The following is a 24634-nucleotide window of genomic DNA, read 5'->3' as shown; positions in this document are numbered from 1 at the left end:
AGGTCCTGAAAGATGAAGAAAGAAGACGATGCCGGCTGCGCGAACAAGAGGATGAGGTGAGTTAATTATTATTTTTTTTTTTTATCCCCTCAAGCCACATTTTAGTAAGCATTCTGTATTAAGCATTAACCATGTTATAAAGGAAAATAATACAGTAAATTGACTTTTATCAATTTACTAACATCATCTCCTAGCAACCATGCGTGAAAATCACCATCCATTTCTATGGGGCCTGCGTTGCGTGAAAAACGCACAATATAGAACATGTTGCGATGAAAATCACAGCTCATGTGCACAGCCCCATTGAAGTAAATGGGTCCGGATTCAGTGCGGGTGCAATGCGTTCACCTCACGCATTGCACCCGCACGGAATTCTCGCCTGTGTGAAAGGGGCCTAAGAGGCCAACAAAGAGTTCAGTGGCCATATAAAAACAAGTCTGCCGGTCTAGTGCGTTAATACAGGTCACAGAACTTCAAACTAATGCTGGCCCTGTGCGCAGCAGTTTTCGTCCAGCCAATGCTCGCCATATTTGTTGGGTTGCGGCTGAATCTCTGCTGGTCCCCGTTATAGTCAATAGGGCTGGACGGCGATGCAGTAGCTTCCGGCAGTGCCAGATCCAGACATCTCCGGCTGACTGCTCCCTGCCGAAGCAACCTGCTGGAGATGGTAAGCACTAGTGTGAAATTATCCTAAGTTGATGCAACACGCCTCCAATTTCTGCTGTTAGGGTAGAGTAATCGGTGTATTAGATGCTCAGCAGGTATAGCTGAATTTGGCCAATATGCATCTAATGTGTATAGCCAGCTAAACATTACCAATATTTCCTAGGATTTATAGCAGGAGTAGATTATTCCTAAGGCCCCTTTCACACAAGCGAGTTTTCTGCGCGGGTGCAATGCGTGACGTGAACGCATAGCACCCGCACTGAATCCTGACCCAATCATTTCAATGTGTCTGTGTACATCAGTTCTGCGGTGCGTGAAAAACGCAGCATGTTCTATATTCTGCGTTTTTCACGCAGCCCTGGCCCCATAGAAGTGAATAGGGGTTCAGTAAAAAATGCTTTGCATCCGGAAACAAGTCCAGATGCAATGCGTTTTTAACTGATGGTTGCTAAGAGATGTTGTTTGTAAACCTTCAGTTTTTTATCATGCTCGTGAAAAACGCCTCAAAACACATTGTACCCGCGAGGAAAAAACTGAACGCAATCGCAGACAAAACTGACTGAATGCATCCGAAACCAATCCATATCGTTCATGTGAAAGAGGCCTAATACTACATACCTCAGCTAGTGCAAAACCTTTTTTTGGAGGTTGGGGGGGATTACTGTCCACCGCGGTTTGATGGATATGAAAGATCCTCAAGATTAAAACAATCAATAGGAAACAAGAAAGGCCTTCCAACGTCTTTAAATTTCACCATGCAACAAAAAAAATCTTTTCGTCTGCTACTGGGCAAAAAAACATTTGTCCTATACTAAATCGAGTGTGCGGATTACAATTCCAAAGTCAGAATTTGTTGTGTCACGTCACAAAATTTTGCTATGCATAAGTATGCCTAAATGAATGAAGCACTTGGAAAGCATTGAATAATTTTGAACAGAACGAGTCTTACCCCAACAATTACTTGATCTACATCAAAGTTTGCGTAGTAAACAGTGTATGAAAATGTAATGGAATAACTACATTTCAAAAAGTCTCGTTTTTCAGTTTAAAAGTCTTACTTGAGCAAGGCCCAGTACTGTTAAACGTGCTTCAGGCATCTGCTTTTGCGTTTGTGAATGGTCATATTTTCCCGTTGCAAAAACCAGCAGTAGTCCCCCATCATGTTGGGATTCCAGCGGCCTTGATACCTGTTCTCCATTGTAGAAATATCTTTATGGAACCGCTCTCCATGTTTGTCACTTACGTGTCCCAAATTGGGTGGGAAAAAGTCAAGATGGGAATGTAAGAAATGCACTTTCAATGACATTCGGCAGCCAAGGTGTTTCCTATGCTGTAAGCATGTTGTCTACTAATTCAGCATAGTTTGCAGCTCGTCTGTTCCCAAGGAAGTTCTGCACTACTAGCACAAATGCATCCCAAGCTGCAAGACGCATTCGCTTTGTCAGATTCTTGCGCTGATCATAAGTAGTGTATTTGCCATATATGTAGCAGAAATTGTCAGGATCGTTAACACATTTGAGTTTATCCATCTTAAGTTTCAAAACTGATAGCACTATAACAGATCACTTTATCAAAATCTATTCAGCTTGCCTTATATACTTACTGCTGACATCAGCCTGAGTGCGTCCGGACAGGTCTGGACATGTCTATTGTAATATCTCCAATATAATGCATTGATAGTATAACTGAATAGACTTTTCATGTATAACTTAAAATCTAGACGTGTTAGGCAAATTCCAAGTTCATATTTGGAATCAGCGCGCTCATTTTAGTATAAATCACATGTTTTTCTCTCAGTAGCAAAATCATTGTTGCACGGTGTTTTCTATCTCAGATACACACTTGGGTCAATTTCCTACAAAGCCAACTAATTATCAGTAAGTACTTTTCTTTTAGTACCTATTAATGGACACTAAGGGCACTTTTACACTTGCCGATGGGCAGTGATCGGGAATTTAGGTGCAGTAATCATGGCTACTGCTCGTTTGTCAGGTGAAAGTCAACACATTAAAATCCTAACATGGAAAGAAAATGCAGTTCAAAGCCTGCACCCCAGTGCTGCAAGGCAACAGTGTTAGGCTGCGCTCACAGGGGCGAGATTTCCGTGCGGGTGCAATGCGGTAGGTGAACGTATTGCACCCGCACTGAATCCTGACCTATTCATTTCTATGGGGCTGTTCAGATGAGCGGTGATTTTCACGCATCACTTGTGCGTTGCGTGAAAATCGCAGCATGCTCTATATTCTGCGTTTTTCACGCAACGCAGGCCCCATAGAAGTGAATGGGGTTGCGTGAAAATCGCAAGCATCCGCAAGCAAGTGCGGATGCGGTGCGATTTTCACGCACGGTTGCTAGGAGACGATCAGGATGGAGACCAGATTATTATTATTTCCCCTTATAACATAGTTATAAGGGAAAATAATAGCATTCTGAATACAGAATGCATAGTAAAACAGCGCTGGAGGGGTTAAAAAAAAAAAAATAATAATAATTTAACTCACCTTAGTCCACTTGATCGCGATGCCCGGCATCTCCTTCTGTCTCCTGAACAGGACCTGTGGTGAGCATTCATTATAGGTCAAGGACCGGCGTGATGACAGCACGCCGGTCATCACATGATTCATCACATGATCTTTTACCATGGTGATGGATCATGTGATGACCGGAGTGACGTCATCAAGGGTCCTTTACCTGTAATTAATGCTCACCACAGGTCCTGTTCAGCAAAGGAGACAGAAGGAGATGCCGGGCCGCGATCAAGTGGACTAAGGTGAGTTAAATTATTTTTATTTATTTTTTTAACCCCTCCAGCGCTAGTTTTACTATGCATTCTGTATTCAGAATGCTATTATTTTCCCTTATAACCATGTTATAAGGGGAAATAATACAATCTACAGAACACCGATCCCAAGCCCGAACTTCTGTGAAGAAGTTCGGGTTTGGGTACCAAACATGCGCGATTTTTCTCACGCGAGTGCAAAACGCATTACAATCTTTTGCACTCGTGCGGAAAAATCGCGGGTGTTCCCGCAACGCACCCGCACATTTTCCCGCAACGCCCGTGTGAACCCAGCCTTAGGCCTCATGCACACCGCCGCTGCCCGGCCGTGGCCGTATTGCGGCCCATAAACAGCGGGTCCGCAATATGCGGGCACCACCCAAGTGCTCCCTGCATCACTTGAATGGGTCCGCAATCCGGAGCTGCGTTGTGGAATGGAGGCACTGAACCCCATGAAAGAACTACGAAGTGCTTCCGTTGTGTTTCTCTCCATGCCTCCGCCCCGCAAAAAAATAGAACATGTTCTATTTTTTTACGGTGTGGACAGATCAAGGACCCATTCGAGTTGAATGGGTCTCAAACCGTCCCTACCGCCGCACTGACGTTGCCCGTGCATTGGGGACCACAAATTGCAGTCCCCAATGCACGGAATGGCCGCACAACGGAAGCGTGCATGAGGCCTTAATTACAAGCCACTGTGGTGCATATGGTAATGGAGACACTGTGGATGGTGATGGCAGGCACTGTGTATAGAAATTATTGTGGCTGGCACTGCATGAGGTCTCCTTGACTTGCATTGTACTGTGAAATAAGTCTATGTTCACATCACAGTTTCATCCCACATTTAACATATATGTATGACATACACTTTAAGTGGATGCATCAGACAAATGCTATATAGGGTCCATTGTGAAAAAAGCACCTCTTTAGTCCATGCTTTTCTTACTGGACTCTGAGGGATGGAAAAATTCTGTATTCTACTTGTTTCCATCCCCTTTTCACCAAAATATATGTTACCTACGGGAGAACAAAAATGATCATAATACAGACTTGTTCTGTCTTAGGCCTCATGCACACGACCGTTGTTTTGGTCTGCATCCGAGCCTCAGTTTTTGCGGCTTGGATGCGGACCCATTCACTTCAATGGGGCCACAAAAGATGCGGACAGCACTCCGTGTGCTGTCCGCATCCGTTGCTCCGTTCCGTGGCCCCGCAAAAAAATATATAACCTGTCCTATTCTTGTCCGTTTTTCGGACAAGAATAGGCAGTTATATCAATGGCAAATGGTCGTGTCTGGATCTACCTCCTTCCACCTGTCCGCTCACAGAGCGCACAAAAAGACACGGGTACTCCGGTGACCGTCCCCACAAAAGGAGGGGTAAGTGCTCACTAAGTGAGCAATTTTAATCCGCATGATACACACATGGTGTGGCTACATACCCTCTGATGACTGTAACCCTGGAAAACGCTATATTTCTCGAAAGAATCCAGATACAAAATCCAGATTAATTTATTTATGATGGGAACTTGATCATTTATGCCTGCACAATTATATCAGTGTCACTGACTATTTAGACAGTGCTTTTGGACTATACATATGGCTGCTGTTTGATATGAATTCACGCAAATTCCAATACCTACCATCCCTTCTCAATTTACCCTCCATTTATGTTTTTTTAATGCATTTTATGTACTCTTAATGTATCTTCACATAGGGTTTATTGTTTATTTCTATCAACCACTTGAATAAATTTGTGTACCAGATGACATCCTATGGTGTTTGAGTGCTTGCCCACCTATAGAGCTTTTTTATCATTATCATTTAAATAGGGTGATTCATTTTTGGGCTTAAGCACCTACCCACGGCCATCAGGGGTGAGCCACCCTATTCTACTACTATTTTTGTCCTCACTATTATAACTTAGTCTGTCCAAACACAGTACTTGAGTACCAAGCCTGCCAGGGTGACATTGTTTGTTCACATGTACAACCTGCAGGATGAATTAGTCAGTCTGCTCTGTACAGACAGGACACCTGGAGTATACTCATAGACCGACATATGCATATCTCATCTATACAGGGAAGACATGGACAATCATTCATGCAGAGAACACTTTTAAACCATGTCTCAGTGCACCATGGCCACCAAAATTTGAGTTTGGTGTTAAATCTTCCCAGACATTTATTGGTAAAGCTGGCCACAGACATAGGGCCAGATTTATCATTAGCTCAGGTCACAATAATGGAGTGAAAAAGTCCCAAAAAATGTCCCAAACGCTAAAACTGCGCACAAATTTGCGACTTTTTTCTGCTCTGCACTATGCTCGCCAGTTTTCTGAAAGTGGGCGTGTTTTCTTATGTAAATGAATCTCTAGACAGATTTACTATTGGGACTATTTAAAAAGTCACAAAAAAGTCGCAATTTCACTCCAGTGACGACCATGCTTATCTTATGAGACTTTAATAGAACATGCGACTTTTTCATAAAAACGTGCGACTTTTTTGTAAAGATGTGCGACTTTTGTAAAGCTGCTTACTGACGGATAAACTGCTACCGTCAGACCACATTTATTACAGTCTTAAAGGGCCGGTAATAAATCTGACTTGGCTAAAACTGACTTTAGCCATATGTGAAAGTGGAGTGAGCTGTCAGAGTAATGATAAATCTGGCCCATAGTGATTATCAATAACAACCCAAACAATATTAGCATTGTAAAGGATAGTTGTTAGGGTGGATTCACACTCAAGAGTTCTGGCTGTAAAATGTCACAAATTAGGGTGTTGAGGCATTCTGAGCTCATTTGCACAAACATTTTGCATTTTTACACCACTGAGTGGGGAAGTAGTCATAGAAACAAGTCTTTATCAACTGTTTTAAAATGTCATGAAATTGTTGCAATAGTATTCCAGTAAAGTGGTTGTGTAGAAAGTGTGGAAGATAGGACAGAAGAAATAAGACTTAAAACGGTGGGCTACCTTTGGTGGGGTGGGGGTGGCAAACCTTCCCCCCTGGGCAGACCTGCAAAAGGAAGCATACTCACCTACTCCACAGCACTTGGTACCTTCTTGTTCGCTACCCTAGCCCGGCTGCCTTGCTTAGGTCCCCACACTGTCAAATTCCTCTTTGACACTGCTGTAGCCAAATCACTGACCACAGCAGTAACTGGCTGCATTTGCGTTGTCAATTGGTCACATGACGCAAAGGGAGCAGATCACCACTGCGCCATTGATTGTCTGCGGCGGTGTGAAAATGGATGTTGACTGTGGGGAACACGAACATGGCAGCCGAGGATAGGAAGCAAAAATGGCTGGGAGCGAGTAAGTATGTTTCCTTTTCATTCTTTCCTAAAATGGCTGCTGCACATGTGAGGACATGGAGCAAGGAACTCGGTGAACGAGGGATCACCCACAATGCCATGCATGCAGCCAATCAGCAGCCATCCAGCCCCTGTGATGTCACAGCCCTATAAATAGCCTCAGCCATCTTGGAATCAGCCATTTTCCAGTGCACTTAGTGCAGGGAGAGAAGTCAGCAGGCGCAGTAGGGACAGTGGTAGAAAAGACTTTAAAACTTTAATTTTCCTGTATAGAAGTTCAGGGAAAGGATAGGGAGGAATCATTCCACATTATTGAAGCAGAACAGTGTTCAGTAGGGGAGTTTACAGCCTGGGTAATAGGAACAATCCTATTACACCTTGCTGCACTGACTGCGGATCCAAATTGCCATTATACAGCTCTGTAATTCCAGCAAACTGTTCTTGTTATTGGGGTGCAAGTGCTGTTACAGCCATTAACAAGGTTTATTACAAGGAAATATTTATGTTTAATTTGCCCTTGTGCTGGGCAGTTGTATGTTCTAAAGCATTTTTTGGCATGTATTAGCGGGGAAAAAAGGCTTATTAGCCGTTGTGTGGTGAAGTGAGAAAATTAGAGCCCTTTTTAGCATGTATTAGTGGCACAAATATATATATTATTTGCCATGCAGCGGTGCAGATATATGTTCTAAAGCACTTTTGTGGCCTGTATTAGTGGCAAAAAATAAGGGCCTATTTGCTTCAGTGATGAAGTTATATGTTCTAAAGCCCTTTTTGTCGTGTATTAGTGGCAAAAAATATATATTTGCCGTTCAGCGGTGTAGTTATATGTTCTAAAGCTTTTTGTGGCGTGTATAAGTGGAAAAAAAATAAGGGCATATTTGCCGTGCAGCTGTTCAATTATATGTTCTAAAGCCCTTTTTGGCGTGTATTAGTGGCACAAAAAAAAATTTGCCATTCAGCGGTGCACTTATATGTTCTAATGCCCTTTTTGGCGTGTATTAGTGGCAAAAAAATATATATTATTTGTCGTTCAGCAGTGCAGTTATATGTTCTAAAGCCTTTTGTGGCGTGTATAAGTGGAAAAAAATAAGGGCCTATTTTTCGCTCAGCGGTGCAGTTATATGTTCTAAAGCACTTTTTGACGTGTATTAGTTGCAAAAAAATATATATATTATTTGCCGTTCAGCGGTGCAGTTATATGTTCTAAAGCCCTTTTTAGCGTGTATTAGTGGCAAAAAAATATATATTATTTGCCGTTCAGTGGTGCAGTTATATGTTCTAAAGCCTTTTGTGGAGTGAATAAGTGGAAAAAAATAAGGGTCTATTTGTCGTTTAGCAGTGCAGTTACAGGTTCTAAAGCCCTTTTTGATTTCCATTTAAAAGCAATTAACACTCTGGCTGCTGCCAACAATAGAGAAAGCAGAGTCTTCATTTGTTTAGAACATTTGATTTCTCCCAGTAGACCTAACAGGCAACTTTTTGCTGCCGGTGTTATTGTAGTTTTGCTTATTTTTGTGAGGGTTATGCAGATTTGTCGCCAGTAGTTTGCGATGACCGGACATTGCCACCATATATGAAAGAGTGTGCCTACTTCATTCTGACATCTCCAACAGCTAGGATCACATTCTGGAAAAAGGGGATGAAGTTTTTGAGGCATATAGTACCATCTTGTAATTAATCTATGTAAATTATCTTGTATTTCCACCTCCCTTCTCCCAATTTTTCCTTACCCCATTTTCCCAGTTACGGTTATGAACAACTCTGTTACTGTAATATGATGTTACAAAACAATGTCTGTAACACGCTTTACTTGTCAAGACTGTTAAACTAAAATTGCAACATGCAGACATAACATGTAATTTTGTCAATTTTTACAAATAAAAAGTTCCAATCTATAAAAAAAAAGCCTTTATGGAGTCCATTAGTGGCAAAAAATATATATTATTTGCAGTTCAGCGGTGCAGTTATATGTTCTAAAGCCTATTGTGGCATGTATAAGTGGAAAAAATGAAGGGCCTATTTGTCATTCAGCGGTGCAGTTGTATGTTCTAAAGATCTTTTTGGCATGTTTTAATGGAAAAAAAAGGGGCTTATTAGCCGTTGTGTGGTGAAGTGAGAAAAGTACAGACTTTTTTGGGGTGTTTCAATTTCCTTTTTATTTATTTGTTCTAACAGTCTGTCAAACAGAGAAGTGCCAGGCCCTGCACAGGGGAGTGGCAGAGGCCTAAATGTTTCTGGCGCAGGCACGGGTTGCAGAACAGTAAGGGGGCGTGGCAGTTGGGGTCGCAGCGAGAGGCCTGAGCTCCCGGTGTCATCTAGCAGTCGTGTCTTGACCAGCAACCCAGCAGTTCTTGAATGGTTGACTCGGTCATCCACTTTGTCCCAAGTGACATCAGACACCCCCCAGCCAAGAGTCGGTGGGTTCCTCTGACACGACGCTTAGTTGGCATGGCCTGGGAGCAGGCCCTGTGCCCCCACGTGTCCTGAACCTTCCTCTGTCATTTTCAGTTCCTTCACCGCGAGAAGTATTATATGCTGTAGGCTCGGCTCCACTTTTCAGCGAGGAAGAGCTACTAGAGGGAAGTCAGCAGCGTGGGAGCTGGTGTTGCGAGCGGTCAGGCTCCTGACCCAGAGACGGTTGAGGAGGACATCAGTGATGAGTAGACACTACTCGATGATGATGATGTAGCTGATCGCACATGGGAGCGGGTGACGAAGGGGCTACATCATTATCGGGAGAAGAGGGTGGCAGCTTGCCCATGAGCCAGCGGCAGGGCCAGAAAGTCGCTAGCGTGGGCGGGAGTTAGCAGGGTGGCAGCAGTGGGAGGTCAGTAGCCAAAAGTGCCCAGGGTAGATCACCCGCTTCGCGGGAGCCTACATGCCCGGGAAGTAGCGGTGCAGGGGTTCAAGGAGGCAGCACAGGTAGCAGTCAGTCAGTGCAAAATCATATACTCAGCGGAGGAGGCGAACGTGACCATATGTAGAATCTGTGGGCAGAAGGTGAAGCGTGGCCAGGGGGCCAATGTTGGCACAACGGCCCTGAGTCAATATATGTAGCGTCACCATAAAGTGGCCTGGGAGAACCGTGGCAACTGCTGCATCACCCAGTGGCATGCACCCGGTTTCAGGCAGTCAATGCTCCACCACCTCAGCCGAAGGAAGCTGTCTGTCCTTCCCATCATCTGCTGGTCCTGATGCTCCTGCTCCTCCTACTCCTCATCACTCATTTCGTCAGCAATCGATCACAGAAGCGATTGCCAAGACACAACAGAATGCGTGCACTAATCCAACGGCGCAGAAGCTAAATGTGCTCCTGTCCAAGTTGTTGGTGCTGCAGTCCCTCCCTTTCCAAGTGGTGGACTCTGCACCTTTCAGAGAACTGATGGCTTGTGCTGTGCCGAGGTGGAGAGTCCCAAGCCCTTATTTCTTTGCCAAAAAGGCAGTACCAGCCGTGCACACACATGTAGAACAGAAGGTGGGCCAGTCCTTGAGCCTGTCGGTGTCTGCCAAAGTGCATGGCAGCGCCGAAGTGTGGAGCTGTAACTACGGTCAGGAGCAATACATGTCCTTTACGGCCCACTGGGTGAATGTGGTTCCTGCACAGCCACACCACCAACTTGGCCAGGTGACGCCGCTTCCGCCTCCACGTTGCCACGCCGTTGGTCCAGCGACAATGTCCGCCTCTGCCTCCTCATCCTCCTCCGTGTCCTCAGCCTCCACTGCAGGGACAACTTACAGTGCCCCTCCAGCATACCACATGTGCAGGGCACTGCGGTGTCTCGCTGTTCTGCACCTTGTTGTTTGCCTAGGCGTACGGAGTCACACAGGGGAGGAAGTGCTCCATGTCCTTCATCAAGAAATCGAATCCTGTCTTTCTCCGCTCCACAACACGGCAACTCAAAATCGGAACCATGGTGACCGACAATGGGAAGAACATTGTGTCGGTGCTGCATCAAAGAGGGCTGAGCTATGTGCCCTGCATGGCACATGTGTTAAATGCCCAGGAAACCTTGCATGCACTTCAGCCACTCGTACACCGCAAAGCACACCCTCCTTGAGCTGCAGTGGCAGAACGGTATCCCAAACATAGGCTGATATGCAACGTTTCCACCCGTTGGAATTCCACCCTCCATATGTTGGACCAACTGTACGAACAGAGAAAGGCCATAAACGATTTCCTGATGATCCAAGCGGACAGGAGTACTCCCCTGTATAACTTCGATGTCAGCCAGTGGCAGCTCACAGGTGACATCTGCCGTTTGCTCAGGCCCCTTGAGGAGGCCACGTTTTTTGTCGGTCGCCAGGACAACGGAATGAACAACGTCATTCCACTGCTTCATGTCCTAGAACAGATGCTGGTAAATCTAGCTGGTCAGGGGACTGTAGACGTGGCGCCTAGATCTCACAACCACATGAGCCCTGTGGGGGATGAACTAGAGGAGGAGATTGGAGCACAAGCAATGTATAGTGAAATGGGTGTTTTTTTTAACACAGGTGACAGGAGAGGAGGAGCAGAAGCAGGCAGGGGAGCTACATGGTGATGAGGGAGACGAGGCAGAGGACCCAGACACACCATTGCAGTATGCAGTGGAGATAAAGGCAGGGAGTCCCTCCGAGTCACTTGCTCAAATGGCCTCGTCTCACTTGCTTGGGTAGTGACAGCCGAATTGTCACCATTCGGCAGAGGGATGACTTCCGGCTCTCCACCTTGTTGGACCCTCGCTACTGGTCCAAAATGGGGGCTTTTTTTACACCCGCCGAGATAGAGGACAAACTAAACTACTATTGAGACATCCTATGTAGTCAGTTGGCCACTGCCTATCTGCGCCATCGTCCATCCTCTCGCGGGTCTGACCGGGGGGCCCTCTGCGCTCACGTTCCTCTGCCATGGCTGCTGAGGTGGGGGTGGCAGGAGCAGTTCCAGCTCCATCAGCAGCAGCCTGAGTCTAGAGTCGCTGATGAGCAGCTTTCTTCAACCGCCTAGTGAAGAAACTACTCACCAGCAGCTAGACATAGAGCAGAACCTGAAATAGCAGGTGGTGGCATACTTGGAGTGCACCCTGCCAGCCGTCATTGAAGATCCGCTTCACTACTGGGCAGCCAAACTGGATTTGTGGCCGCAACTGGCAGAGTTTGCCCTGGAAAAGTTGTCCTGCCCGGCCAGTAGTATGGAATCAGAGTGGGTGTTTAGTGCAGCGGGGGCCATAGTTACCCCAATAAGAACTTATCTGTCCACCCAAATTGTGGAGAGACTGACCTTAGTCAAGATGAATCAGGCGTGGATCAGCCAGGATTTCCACCCACCAATTCCTGATGCATCAGACTAGAGATCATCTATGGTTCCACACCAACACTTTGACAAAAGAGACTGGTTTATTTTGGCTACCTGCCTCAGCTACTATTCTGATGCTGCCACCCGCCTGATGCCACATATCAGATGCTAGGTGCTCCTTCTTTCACCCACCATCTTCAGCGGGTACTGGTATTGCCACCCACCTCCACACTATGTCACCTTGCCACTCTGTGGCCTCCTGATGCTGCTGCCACCACCACACTATGTCACCTTGCCACTCTGTGGCCTCCTGATGCTGCTGCCACTGCCACACTATGTCACCTTGCCACTCTGTGGACTCCTGATGCTGCTGCCACCTCCACACTATGTCAACTTGCCCTCTGTGGCCTCTGGATCCTGCTGCCACCTCCAAACTATGTCACCTTGCCACTCTGTGGTCTCCTCATGCTGCTGCCACCTCCACATTATGTCCCCTTGCCACTCTGTGGTCTCTTCATGCTGCTGCCACCTCCACATTATGTCACCTTGCCACGCTGTGGTCTTCTCATGCAGCTGCCACCTCCACACTATGTCACCTTGCGACTCTGTGGCCTCCTGATGCTGCTGCCATCTCCATACTATGTCACCTTGCCACTCTGTGGCCTCTGGATGCTGCTTCCACCTCCAAACTATGTCACCTTGCCAGTCTGTGGTTTCCTCATGCTGCCGCCACCTCCACACTATGTCACCTTGCCACTCTGTGGCCTCCTGATTCTGCTGCCACCTCCACACTATGTCATTGTGCCACTCTGTGGCCTCCTGATGCTGCCGCCACCTCCAGACTCTGTTATTGGGCCACTCTGTGGTGTCCTCATGCTGTTCCTACCCTCCCCACTTCATAACTGTGCCACTATTTAGCCTTTTTGGCTTGGCTGACATCATAATTTATTTGACCATTCTTCTGATCTGTCATAAGGAAGGAAAAATGAGAAGCATAACGGATCCTGTCTGTGTAGCAGTTGTAAGGCCTGTATGGTCCCATCAGAATTGGCTTGTAATTTGGTAGCCAAAAGCAGGACTGGGTACAAAACACAGAAGACATGCAAATATTCCGTTCACGTGTCATCTCTGTTTTGGATCCACTCCTGTTTTTTTTGGCATTAGCAATACAAATGCTGACCGAGTGAAGGCGGATGCTCCACAGACAGGATCCGTTTTTTGGGGGTTATTGTTCGGACTGATCAGAGGAAGGGCAAATTAATCATTGACGTCAACCCCAATTTACTCCTGACACCCTCTCCACTCTGTTGGGGGGGCTCCACTTGTATAAGCGTTTAATAGAACAGGTTCTGTTGATATCTATTTGGAATCAGCTGATGACAGTGTAAAAGGAGTGCTGTTCTTCTTGGAGCTTACATCGACCTGTAAGGCTGAGTTCATACTTGAGTTATTTGGTCAGTTTTGGCCCCGTGACTGCCCAAATAAGTGAAGTGTGCAGTGATTCTAAGAGCAACGCCTGTTACCTACATGTCTATCTCTAGCTGTAACTACAGTCAGGGACAATACATGTCCTTTACGGCCCACTGGGTGAATGTGGTTCCTGCACAGCCACACCAGCAACTTGGCCAGGTGATGCCGCTTCCGCCTCCACGTTCTAACACCGTTGGTCCAGCGACAATGTTCGCCTCTGCCTCCTCATCCTATCCCGTGTCGTCAGATTCCACTGCAGGGACAATTCACAGTGTCCCTCTAGCATACCACATGGGCAGGGCATGGTGGTGTCACGCTGTTCTGCATCTCGTTTGCCTGGGCGAACGGAGTCACACAGGAAGAAATCGAATCCTGGCTTTCTCCGCGACAACTAAAAAGCGGAACCATGGTGACCGACAACAGCAAGAACATGGTGTTGTCAAGCGGTTCCTGAAGTCTTCCACCCATCTGCAACACATCCTAAAAATGGCCATGCACTTCAGCCACTCGTACACAGCAAAGCGCACCCTCCTTAAGCTGCAGCGGCAGAACAGCATCCCCCAACATAAGCTGATATGCGACGTTTCCACCCATTGGAATTCCACCCTCTATATGTTGGACCGACTGTACGAACAGAGAAAGGCCATAAACGATTTTCTTATGATCCAAGCGGATAGGAGTACTCCCCTGTTTAACTTCAATGTCAGCCAGTGGCATCTAATGCGTGACGCCTGCTGTTTGCTCAAGTCTTTGAAGAGGCCACGTTATTTATCAGTCACCAGGACTACGGGATGAACAACTTCATTCCACTGCTTTATTTCCTGGAACAGATGTTGATGTCACGAATTAAGGGGAGAGGAGGGATAAAGAACTAGACCTCAAGGCTAGGGAGAGGGGAAAGGTCACCTTGGAGGAAACCCCTAAATCTGGCCCTGACACCTGCCAGTATGTATAGAGCCCGAAGGTGGGAAAATACATACGTCGTAACCTAGACCCTAGGAGCCCTGAAATGCCCTTGAGGTAGTGAAAGGGAATGAGATTACTGGTTTCTTTCCAGGTGAATGAACCAGCGTGTCCCTGAGGCCTAGTAACAATAAGCACAGGGGAACAACCAAAGACAAAAGCAGTACAACTTAGCGTAAAGAAAATGGATGCGCAGGAAGACAGGAAAGGTCCGCACACCAACTCTTCCAAATTGAAGCAGAGAATATCAACCGCATGGTATGAAGTGTGAGACCAAACTAAATAGGGAATGCAGTAATTACCACAGCTGCACCTGACAAGAGGTGTGGTCATTACCAAGCAACAACACTGAGAATCAAGAGACTGTCAGTTAACCTCACGTGCAGCCAGTCTCTCAGATTTTCTAACCTGGAGACATGGCGCCTAGATCTCACGGCCACATGAGTCCTGTGGGGGCTGAACTGAAGGAGGAGTAAGACATTGCATCACAAGCAATGTGTAGCGAAATGGGTGGTTTTTCTACATAGGTCACAGGGGAGGAGGAGCAGGAGGAGCCAGAGGAAGCTACAGGGCGATGAGGAAGACAAGGCAGAAGACCCAGAAACACAGTGGCAATATGCAGTGGAGATGGAGGCAGGGACTCCCTCTGAGTCACTTGCACAAATGGCCCGATGCATGCTCACTTGCTTCCCTTTTTTTCACCCGCTGGAAGGGAGGACAAACTGAACTACTATAGAGCTTTGTCAAGATGAATCAGGCGTGGATCAGCTAGGATTTCCACCCACCAATGCCTGATGTATCAGACTAGATCATCTATGGTGCCACACCAACACTGACAAAAGAGACTGGTTTCTTCTGGCTACCTACCTTCTGATGCTGCCACCCGCCTGATGCCACGCATCTGATGCCAAGTGTTCCTTCTTTTACCCACCATCTTCAGCTAGTACTGGTATTGCCACTAGAGATGAGCGAATTTTTTAAAATGTGATTCGGCCGGTTCTCCGAATTAAAATTTTTCTTTTGTTTCGATATGAATTTGTTTGCGGCGAAAATTGCTATTTCCTGGCTGCAGAGAGCCTTTATTGTGGTGTAGAACACTGTGCCTTGCAGTAACACGCATAGGGAGTCTGCTGTGGTAGTGAAATTATACTGTGAGTCAGTATGACATGCAGATGACAGGTGTCGCTCTTAGAATCACTGCACACTTCACCTATTTGGGCAGTCACGCGGCCAAAATTGACCAAATAACTCAAGAATGAACTCAGCCTTACAGGTTGATGTTAGCTCCAACAAGAAGCGCACTCCTTTTACACCGTCGTCAGCTGATTCCACATAGATGTCAACAGAACCTGTTCTATTAAACGCTTATACAGTAGAGCCCCCCCGACAGAGTGGAGAGGGTGTCAGCAGTAAGTTTGTGTTGATGTCACTAATTATTTTGCCCTTCCTCTGATCCGTCAGAAGAATAACCCTCAAAAAATACACAAAGGGCTGTTATTTTAGCACTTCACCACACAACGGTTAATAAGCCCTTTTTCCCACTAATACAAGCCAAAAAATGCTTTAGAACCTATAACTGCACTGCACAAGGGCAAATAAGACATATAAATATTTCCTTGTAATAAATCCTGTTAATGACTGTATCAAACAGCACTTACACCCTAATAAGAACGGTTTGCTGGAATTACAGAGCTGTATAATGGCTATTTGGATCCCCAGTCAGTGCATCAAGGTGTAATAGGATTGTTCCTATTACCCAGGCTGTAACCTCCCCTACTGAACCCTGTTCAACATAAATGCTGTGTAATGATTCCTCCCTATCCTTTCCCTACATCTTAAATAATCTTTCCCTGCACTTGTAAATCGTTTTTTTTTAGCACAATGAAGTTTGACGTCTCTCCCTGCACTAAGTACACTGGAAAATGACAAGATCCAAGATGGCTGAGGCTATTTATAGGGCTGTGACATCACAGAGGCTACTGATTGGCTGCTTGCATGACCTCCTCCATACTATGTCACCTTGCCCCTCTGTGATCTTCTGATGCTGCTGCCACCTCCACACTATGTCACCTTGCCACTCTGTGGTCTCTTGATGCTGCTGCCACCTCCGCACTATGTCATCTTGTCACTCTGTGGTCTACTGATGCTGCTGCCACCTCCACACTATTTTACCTTGCCACTCTGTGGTCTCCTGATGCTGCTTCTACCTCAAAACTATGTCACCTTGTGACTTTGTGGCCTCCTGATGCTGCCACCTTCACACTGCCATTGTGTCACACTGTGGCCTCCTCCTGACGCTGCTGCTGCCACCTCCACACTATCATTGTGCCACTCTGTGGCATCCTCCTGATGCTGCTACTGCTGCCACCTCCAAACTCTGTCATTGTGCCACTCTGTGGCCTCCTGATGATGCTGCTGCCACCTCCACACTGTCATTGTGCCACTCTGTGGCCTCCTCCTGATGTTGCTGCCACTTCCAGACTCTGTCATTGGGCCACTCTGTGGTCTCCTCATGCTGCTTCCACCTCACCACTATGCCATAGGGCTACTCTGTGGACTTCTCATGCTGTTACCACCCTCCCCACTTCATGACTGGGCCACTATTTTGGCCTGACTGACATCATTTATTTGACCCATCTTCTGATCTGTCAGAAGGAAGGAAAAATGAGACGCACAACGGATCCTGTCTATTTAACAGCTGTAAGGCCTGCATGACATGGTCCCTATTTTGCATCAGAATTGGCTTATGATTTGGTAGCCAAAAGCAGGAGTGGATACAAAACATAGAAGAAATATTCCATTCACGTGTCATCTCTGTTTTGGATCCACTCCTGTTTTTTGGGGGTTTAGCAATACTGATGGATTACTGACCAAATGCTGACCAAATGAAGGCGGATGCTCAACAGACAGGATCCGTTTTTGGGGGGTTATTGTTCAGACGGATCAGAGGAAGGGAAATATAATCAGTGACGTCAACACAAACTTACTGCTGACACCCTCTCAACTCTGTCGGGGGGGCTTTACTTGTATAAGTGTTTAATAGAACAGATTGTGTAGACATCTATGTGGAATTAGCTGATGGTGTAAAAGGAGTGTGCTTCTTCTAGACGTTAACATTTTGGGCCCATAACTGCCCAAATAAGTGACATACCACCTACTCCGGCTGAAATAATATGAAATAAAATCATTAATTATCTCCACTTAAGGAGTGCTGTCTAAATATTTATGCCCAAATAAGTGAAGTATGCAGTGATTCCAAGAGCAACGCCTGTCATCTACATGTCATACGGACTCACAGTATTGTTTCACTACCCCAGCAAACTCCCTATGCGTGTTACTACAAGGCACCGTTTTCTACACCATTATAAAGGCTCTCTGCAGACAGGAAATAGCCATTTTTTAGCGCGATTCGTCACGAATAAATTCAGATCAAACCAAATTTTTCTTAAAAATTTGGCAAACCATCCGAATCAAATTTTTGAGAAATTCTCTCATCTCTAATTGGCATCTCTATTTGTGGCCCTGCTTTTTTTTTGTGCTATTTTTACATTTTTCATTTTTTTTTAGGAAGGCTTTTTTTCATACTGATCTATATCAGGGGAAGTGACATCAGGGGAAGGGTCATAATTTACCATAAAAAACACATGACTTGCACAAAAACGCCCTAAAAAGACGTGCTACAACATGCTATTTGTTAAAATAATAATAAAAAGCCACAAAAATGGAACAAGAAACCTCCAGCACTAGATTTTCTATATACATTTTTTATCAAACCACCCAAAAAGGATTACTTTATGGCCAAGCTCAAGTCCAACTATCCCAAAATATATTTTACCATTGCGGAAATAAAAGTGGTAAATTGTTAGCTACCCTAACTAAATATAAACCACCTTATAATCAATAATTAAACTGAAGAACCCTATAACAGGTTCCTACATTACTGACCATGCAGAGATTGTACAAGTATTCTGTGACTACAATGAGGACTCTCCCACTTGCCCCCTTTACCCCAGCTATTAGCTCCTTTTTGGACTTAATAGAGTTGCTGTCTCTGACCATTAAACAACAAGAAACGTTAGATGCGGCAATCACTGAGGTTGAAGTGAGACAGGCTTTCGCTGTTGTGTCTAATGGAAGGACCCGAGGCCCTATGGTTTTTCAGCCGAATATTACAAGATTTTGTTCCTCGACATGGTGCCCGTTTTGACTGAACTTTTCAATGCAGCTTTTCCTCAGGGTGCTCCCATTGACCGTTACACTGATTCATGTATCATAGTCCTCCGTAAACCTAATAAAGACCCACTACTGCCCCAGTTATATCGTCTGATATCTAGGGATGAGCGGACCCGTGGATGTTTGGGTTCACCGGGATCAGCCGAACTTTGGGCCAAAGTTCTAGTTCGGGACCCGAACCCGAACCCCATTGAAGTCAATGCGGCGGTGGAGGAGGAGGAGATAGCGAAGACAGTTTTTTTTTTTTTCCCTTTATTTTTTATTTTTTTTTATAAATTTGGGAAGGCCCCAAAACATTGGGAAATGGAAAAGAGAACGCAAAGAGAAAGTGCGCTGGAGTATAACATTGGCTGGGTGCGGCCGGTATACTTGTCTATTCTGCAGAAAGTACAGACAAGTCCTGTGGGATCCATGCCTGGTTTATTTTAATGAACGTGAGCTTGTCCACGTTGGCTGTGGACAGGCGTCTGCGTTGCTTGTGATCACCCCCCCCCTGCTGTGCTAAACATACGTTCGGAAAATACACTGGCCATAGGGCAGGCCAGCAACTCCAAAGCGTAAAGGGTAAGCTCAAGACATGTGCCCAATTTGGAGACCCAGAAGTTGAATGGGGCAGACCCATCAGTCAGCACGTGTAGGCATGTACAAACGTACTTTTGTTGTGGAAATGCTGCCTACTGCTAGGACGTTCCATATCAGCTGGTGGTGCTGGTTGTTGTGGCGTGCTGACAAAGATTTTCCACATTTTGGCCATACTAACCCTCCCTTCTGAGGTGCTGACAGTGCCCCAGCTGCATTGGCGACTTCTTCATCCTCCTCTGCCTTCGCATTGTGCTTCCACTGAGCCCCCACTGTCAGGTGGGAATGCCATCAGTAGCGCATCTAACAGCATGCGCTTGTACTCGCGCATCTTCCGATCACGCTCCAGTGATGGAATGAAGGACAGCACTTTGTCCTTGTAGCCCTTGTACCGGGGATCCAGCAGGGTGGCCACCCAGTAATCAGTGCTGGTTAGAATGTGGGCAACTCGGCAGTCGTTGCGCAGGCACTGCAGCATGTAATCGATCATGTGTGCCAGGTTGCCCAGAGACAATGACAAGCTGTCTTCTGTGGGAGGTGTATCATCTGTGTCCTCTGTATCCTCCAGCCACGCTACAGTGATGCCCATGAGCTGCAGACAGGCGATCAGCAGCAGGGTGAGAACGCCGAAAGCGCACACAGACGGGATGCACTTTCTGCAGCAGCTCTGACATATCGGGGTAATTTTTCAGGAACCGCTGCACCACCAAATTCTGCACATGCGCCAGACAAGGGATGTGCGTCAAACCGGTTAGACCCAGAGCTGCTATGAGATTTTGCCCGTTATCGACCACCAGGCCGGGCTTGAGGCTCAGTGGCACAATCCTCGGTGGCGGAAGAACATGCGTCGCCAAACTGCTATCCGCCTCAGGCCGAGCTGCCACTACACTTACCCAGTGTGCAGTTAGGGAGATATAACGTCCCTATCTGTGCTTACTGGTCCACGTATCAGTGGTCATGTGGACCTTGCCACAGATGGCGTTGCACAGTGCACACCTGATTTTGTTCGCCACTTGGTTGCGCTGGGCAGGGATGGCTCGCCTGGAAAAGTAGAGGTGGCTGGGAACCACGTACTGTGGGACAGCCACCGCCATAAGGTTTTTAAAAGTCTCCGTCTCCACCAGACGGAATGACAGCATTTCAAAGGCCAGAAATTTTTAAATGCTGGCATTCAGGGCCAGGGATCCCTGGTGGGTAGGGGGGTACTTCTTCTTTCTCTCCAATGTTTGGGGGATGGACAGCTGAACGCTTCCATGGGACAGTGTGGAGATGCTTGGTGACAGCGACGGTGGTGGAGGTGATGGTGTTGCTGCCACATCCTCTGTTTGCGGGGTGGAAGGTGCCACTGTCACTCCAGAGAGGGAGGAAGAGGCCAAGACTGCAGCAGAAGAGGGAGCAGGAGGAGCCTTAGATCTTTTGTGGTTTTTGAGGTGTGTACCCCACAGCAGCTCGTGCTTTGCATTTAGATGCCTGGTCATGCAGGTGGTGCCCAGGTTTAGAACATTTACGCCTAGCTTCAGGCTCTGATTACACAGCATGCAAACCACTCGCGTCTTGTCGTCAGCACACTGTCTGAAGAACTGCCACGCCACGGAACTCCTTGGAGCTGGCTTTGGTGTGCTCAATCCCTGGGTGAGGTGGGCAATAGCAGGCATACCGACTAGGGGATAGCCACTCTGCTTTTGCACCCTGCTCCATCTTTTGCTGTATGGCTGGCGCTGTGTGACCACCACCTCTTCCTCCGAACTGCACACGTCACTCGCATGACCTTGATTCCATGTGAGGTCTAGGACCTCATCATCCTCCACATCATCTTCCACCCATTCTTCTCCCCTGCCCTCCTTGCCAGTCTGCACACTGCAGAAAGCCGCAGCAGTTGGCACCTGTGTTTTGTCATCATCAGAGACTTGCTGCGGTGGTCCTCCCATGTCCACATCCTGAAACATAAGTGGTTGGCCATCAGTGCACTCAATCTCTTCCACTTCTGGGGCAGGGCTAGGTGGATGGCCCACGGAAACCCTGCCAGCAGAGTCATCAAAAAGCTTAAGAGACTGCTGCATGACTTAGGGCTTAGATTGCTTGCCTGATTTTCAAGGGGCTGTGGTGAAAGACAGATGCCAACTCTGCACTTTCAGCAGAGGACCGGGTGGGAGACAATGTGAAGGAACTGGAGGCACTGTCAGCCACCCAATCTACTACCGCCTCTACTTGTTCTCTGGCCTCACCATTTGTACACCGGTTTTCGTGCCTACAAAGTAACGCTGAACGTTCTGTCGCCTACGTGCCCCTGAGGAAGGTGTTTCATTTAGGCATGTAGCTGGCACAGGTCGACCACATCCTCTAACTGCACCAGGAGCTCCACCAGCACCACAACCAGGGCTACATCCCTTTTTTGAGTCTCTCCTCATTCTTTAAGGTCACCCACTGAACTAACAGACAGATTAACTATATTAATTTCCCTGTCACATATGCAGTGCAGGTGTACCTCACTCCAAAAATGAGTATATGTTACCAGCCAAACTAACAGACGGATTAACTATAGTAACCCCTTAGCGACCACCCATAGGTGTTTTTACGTCAGTCACTAAGTGGCCTTTGGCTGGGCCGCCGCTGGGCATGCCGCATGTAAAGTGCTGACAGAGGGAGCGGACTCCCTCTGTCTCCTATCAGCACCCCGCAAATGCGATTGCGGGGTGCTAATATGTTTGAAGGCTACCTGGCATCTGTTGTAGACTTTGGTCCCAGCTGTAGTAATTTCCAGCAGGCTGCGCCTCTCTGGCGCAGCCTGCTAGTCAATGTTAGAATAGCATTGCCATTAAAATGCAAAGCACCATAGGGATAATACACTGCATTTTAACAGCCATCAACATACTGTATGTTATAGTCCCCTTGTGGGACTATTGAGTAGTAAAAAAAAGAAAAAAATAACATTTATTAAATTTAAAAAATGCAAAAAAAATATGCTTTTTTTCCATTGAAAATACGCTTTTCAATGAAAAAAAAATATAAAAAAATATCTCCCCCATATGTTTGGTATTCTGCATCCGTAACAACCCGTACTACATAAATGTCACATAAATTATCCCCTACGGTGAACGCCGTAAAAATAAAATAAAGAAAAGACAGAATTGATAATTTTTTCTTAGTTGCCACTGAAAAACGTAATAACATGCAATCAAAAATAGCCATTTACTCGAAAATGATACCAATAAAAAATACAAGTCACCCCGCAAAAATCAAATCCTCAAACAACTACAAAAAAATAAAAATAAAAGAGTTATGGGTCTTGGGAAGCGGCAATGCAAAAACATTTTTTTCTTTCAAAAAAAGGGGTTTTATTGCAAAAAAGTTGTAAAACATAAAAAAACTATATGTATTTGGTATCACTGTAATTGTACTGACCCATAGAATAAATATATTATGTTATTTATACCAAAAAATGAACGCCATAAAATTTATAACGTAAAAACGCAGTGGCAGTATTGCTTTTTGTCCCATCTCCCTCCCAGAAAGAGTTAATAAAAGTTAATCAGAAAGTTATGTGTACCCCAAAATTGAGCCATTAAAAACTACAACTTGTCCCGCAAAAAACAAGCCCTCATAAAGCTATATAGACGGAAAAATAAAAAAGTTATAGCTCTTGGAACGCGACGATGAAAAAAAGGGAAAAAAAAAACAAAACCGCTTAGTCATAAATGCCCAAACAGGCTTGGTCACTAAGGGGTTAATTTCCCTGCCACGGATGCAGTGCAGGTGTACCTCACACAAAAAGGGGTATATGTCACCCACCGATCTAACAGACAGATTAACTATATTAATTTCCCTGTCACTGATGCAGTGCAGGTGTAAAATATAGGATGTTAGGCCCCGATTTATCTTGCCTTCACTCCAGAATCCTGGCTTCAAAAAGTAGCAAAATTGGGCTTTTCTGACTTTTTGCATTTCTACACTACTCACTCCAGTTTTTTTGCAGGTGGGAAAGTGGGTGTGGTTAGTGAGTTTCACTTCAATTATTCATTTATGTGGCATAAAGTACTCCAACACAGACTCTAGCGAAACTGACCTCAAGTATTCCCCCTCATGATACATTCCTGTTCTAAGCTAAAGGACAGTGAAGGCTGTAGAAACAGAACCTTACATTGGTATATACTGCCACCAAGTGGATACAATATCTACCTGCATTTGATGGGTCTCTTTGTCAACAAAATCCCAGTCTTAAAGGAAATTTGTCTTTAGAAAATGTTTAAATCCCATTTTTATATTAAACATAATTTTTTATAATTTTGTTATTTTTCCATGTCACTATCTACGGTATATCTAAAAAAAATGTATATAATCCTGCAATTTTGCAACTGACCACTAGATCTAATAATAGGTCATGATTTTCTGTTCTGTGCAAGTAACTTTTCAGTAGCCACAGACAAAATTACAATGAGAAGTAACACCTCTATATGGATAACACAGGATCCACCATTCACAATAGGTGATATTATTGCTTATCAGCTCCTTCTTGACCTCTACAGGTCACAGAACATGCCTAGAAAACTCTGTCATAGAAGTCAATGACGCCCCCTCCTGTCCATTGTGTCTATGGCCCAGGCAGCTGCTCTTAAAAGACAGGAAGTCTTAACATATTTTAGGCCTAGTGGCCAGAGTGAAAATTGTAGGATTATATCCAATTTTTAATATAGAAAATATGGATTTTTTTTTTTTTAAAAAGCTCACCAGAATATGTTTAAAAAATGTGTTTAACATAAAAGTGATTTAAACAATAGGTCATTTTCTGATGACACACTTCCCCGGGGGATGTCTGCTTTTTACTGTTGCTCATCTGTCATCAGGATAGGTCATTAATATCAGATGGGTGGGGGTCTGACTCCTGGCACCCCCGCTGATCAGCTGTATAAAGAGAAGGCAGCTCTCGTGCAGCTACCTTCTCTGCTCTGTTTACCTGCTCGCTGCAGCAATTGCAGTAATTACATTTATGGCGTCTCTCCATTCACTTCTATGAGACAGCTCTGTCTGTTCAAGTGAATACTACAGAGCCGTACCATAGAAGTGAATGGGGACCCCATACTTGTAATTACACTGCTCACCGCTGTAATTCCTGCAGCGAGCAGGTAAACAGAGCAGAGAAGGCAGTGCTCGTATGAACGCTGCCTTCTCTTAAAACAGCTGATCTGATATTAATGATCTATCCTGTGGATAGGTCATGAATAGTAAAAAGCGGACAACCCCTTTAATATAACATCTACAAAAACAGCACCAACAACTCTATATATATATATATATATATATATATATATATATACACACACATAGTATATCCTTTATTAAATACTTGCTAATAAAAC

General features: G+C 45.6%; 1 protein-coding gene and 1 long non-coding RNA gene across 4 annotated transcripts in view; both read right to left on the bottom strand.

Annotated features, from left to right (window-relative positions):
- Positions 1–24634, bottom strand: part of PTPRQ (protein tyrosine phosphatase receptor type Q) — a 538157-nt gene that overhangs the window by 283173 nt on the left and 230350 nt on the right. The window lies entirely within an intron of this gene.
- Positions 967–17361, bottom strand: LOC120979610. Its single transcript, XR_005774332.1, has 3 exons — positions 17351–17361; positions 14071–14075; positions 967–1199 (listed from the first exon to the last, which is right to left on the bottom strand). It is a non-coding gene; the product is annotated as an uncharacterized LOC120979610 (long non-coding RNA).

The sequence above is a fragment of the Bufo bufo genome, chromosome 1 (genome assembly GCF_905171765.1).
Source record: "Bufo bufo chromosome 1, aBufBuf1.1, whole genome shotgun sequence".
Classification (NCBI taxonomy): Eukaryota; Metazoa; Chordata; class Amphibia; order Anura; family Bufonidae; genus Bufo; species Bufo bufo.
The sequence above is the reverse complement of the archived record's forward strand: the minus strand, read 5'-3'. Positions and strand labels throughout refer to the sequence as shown.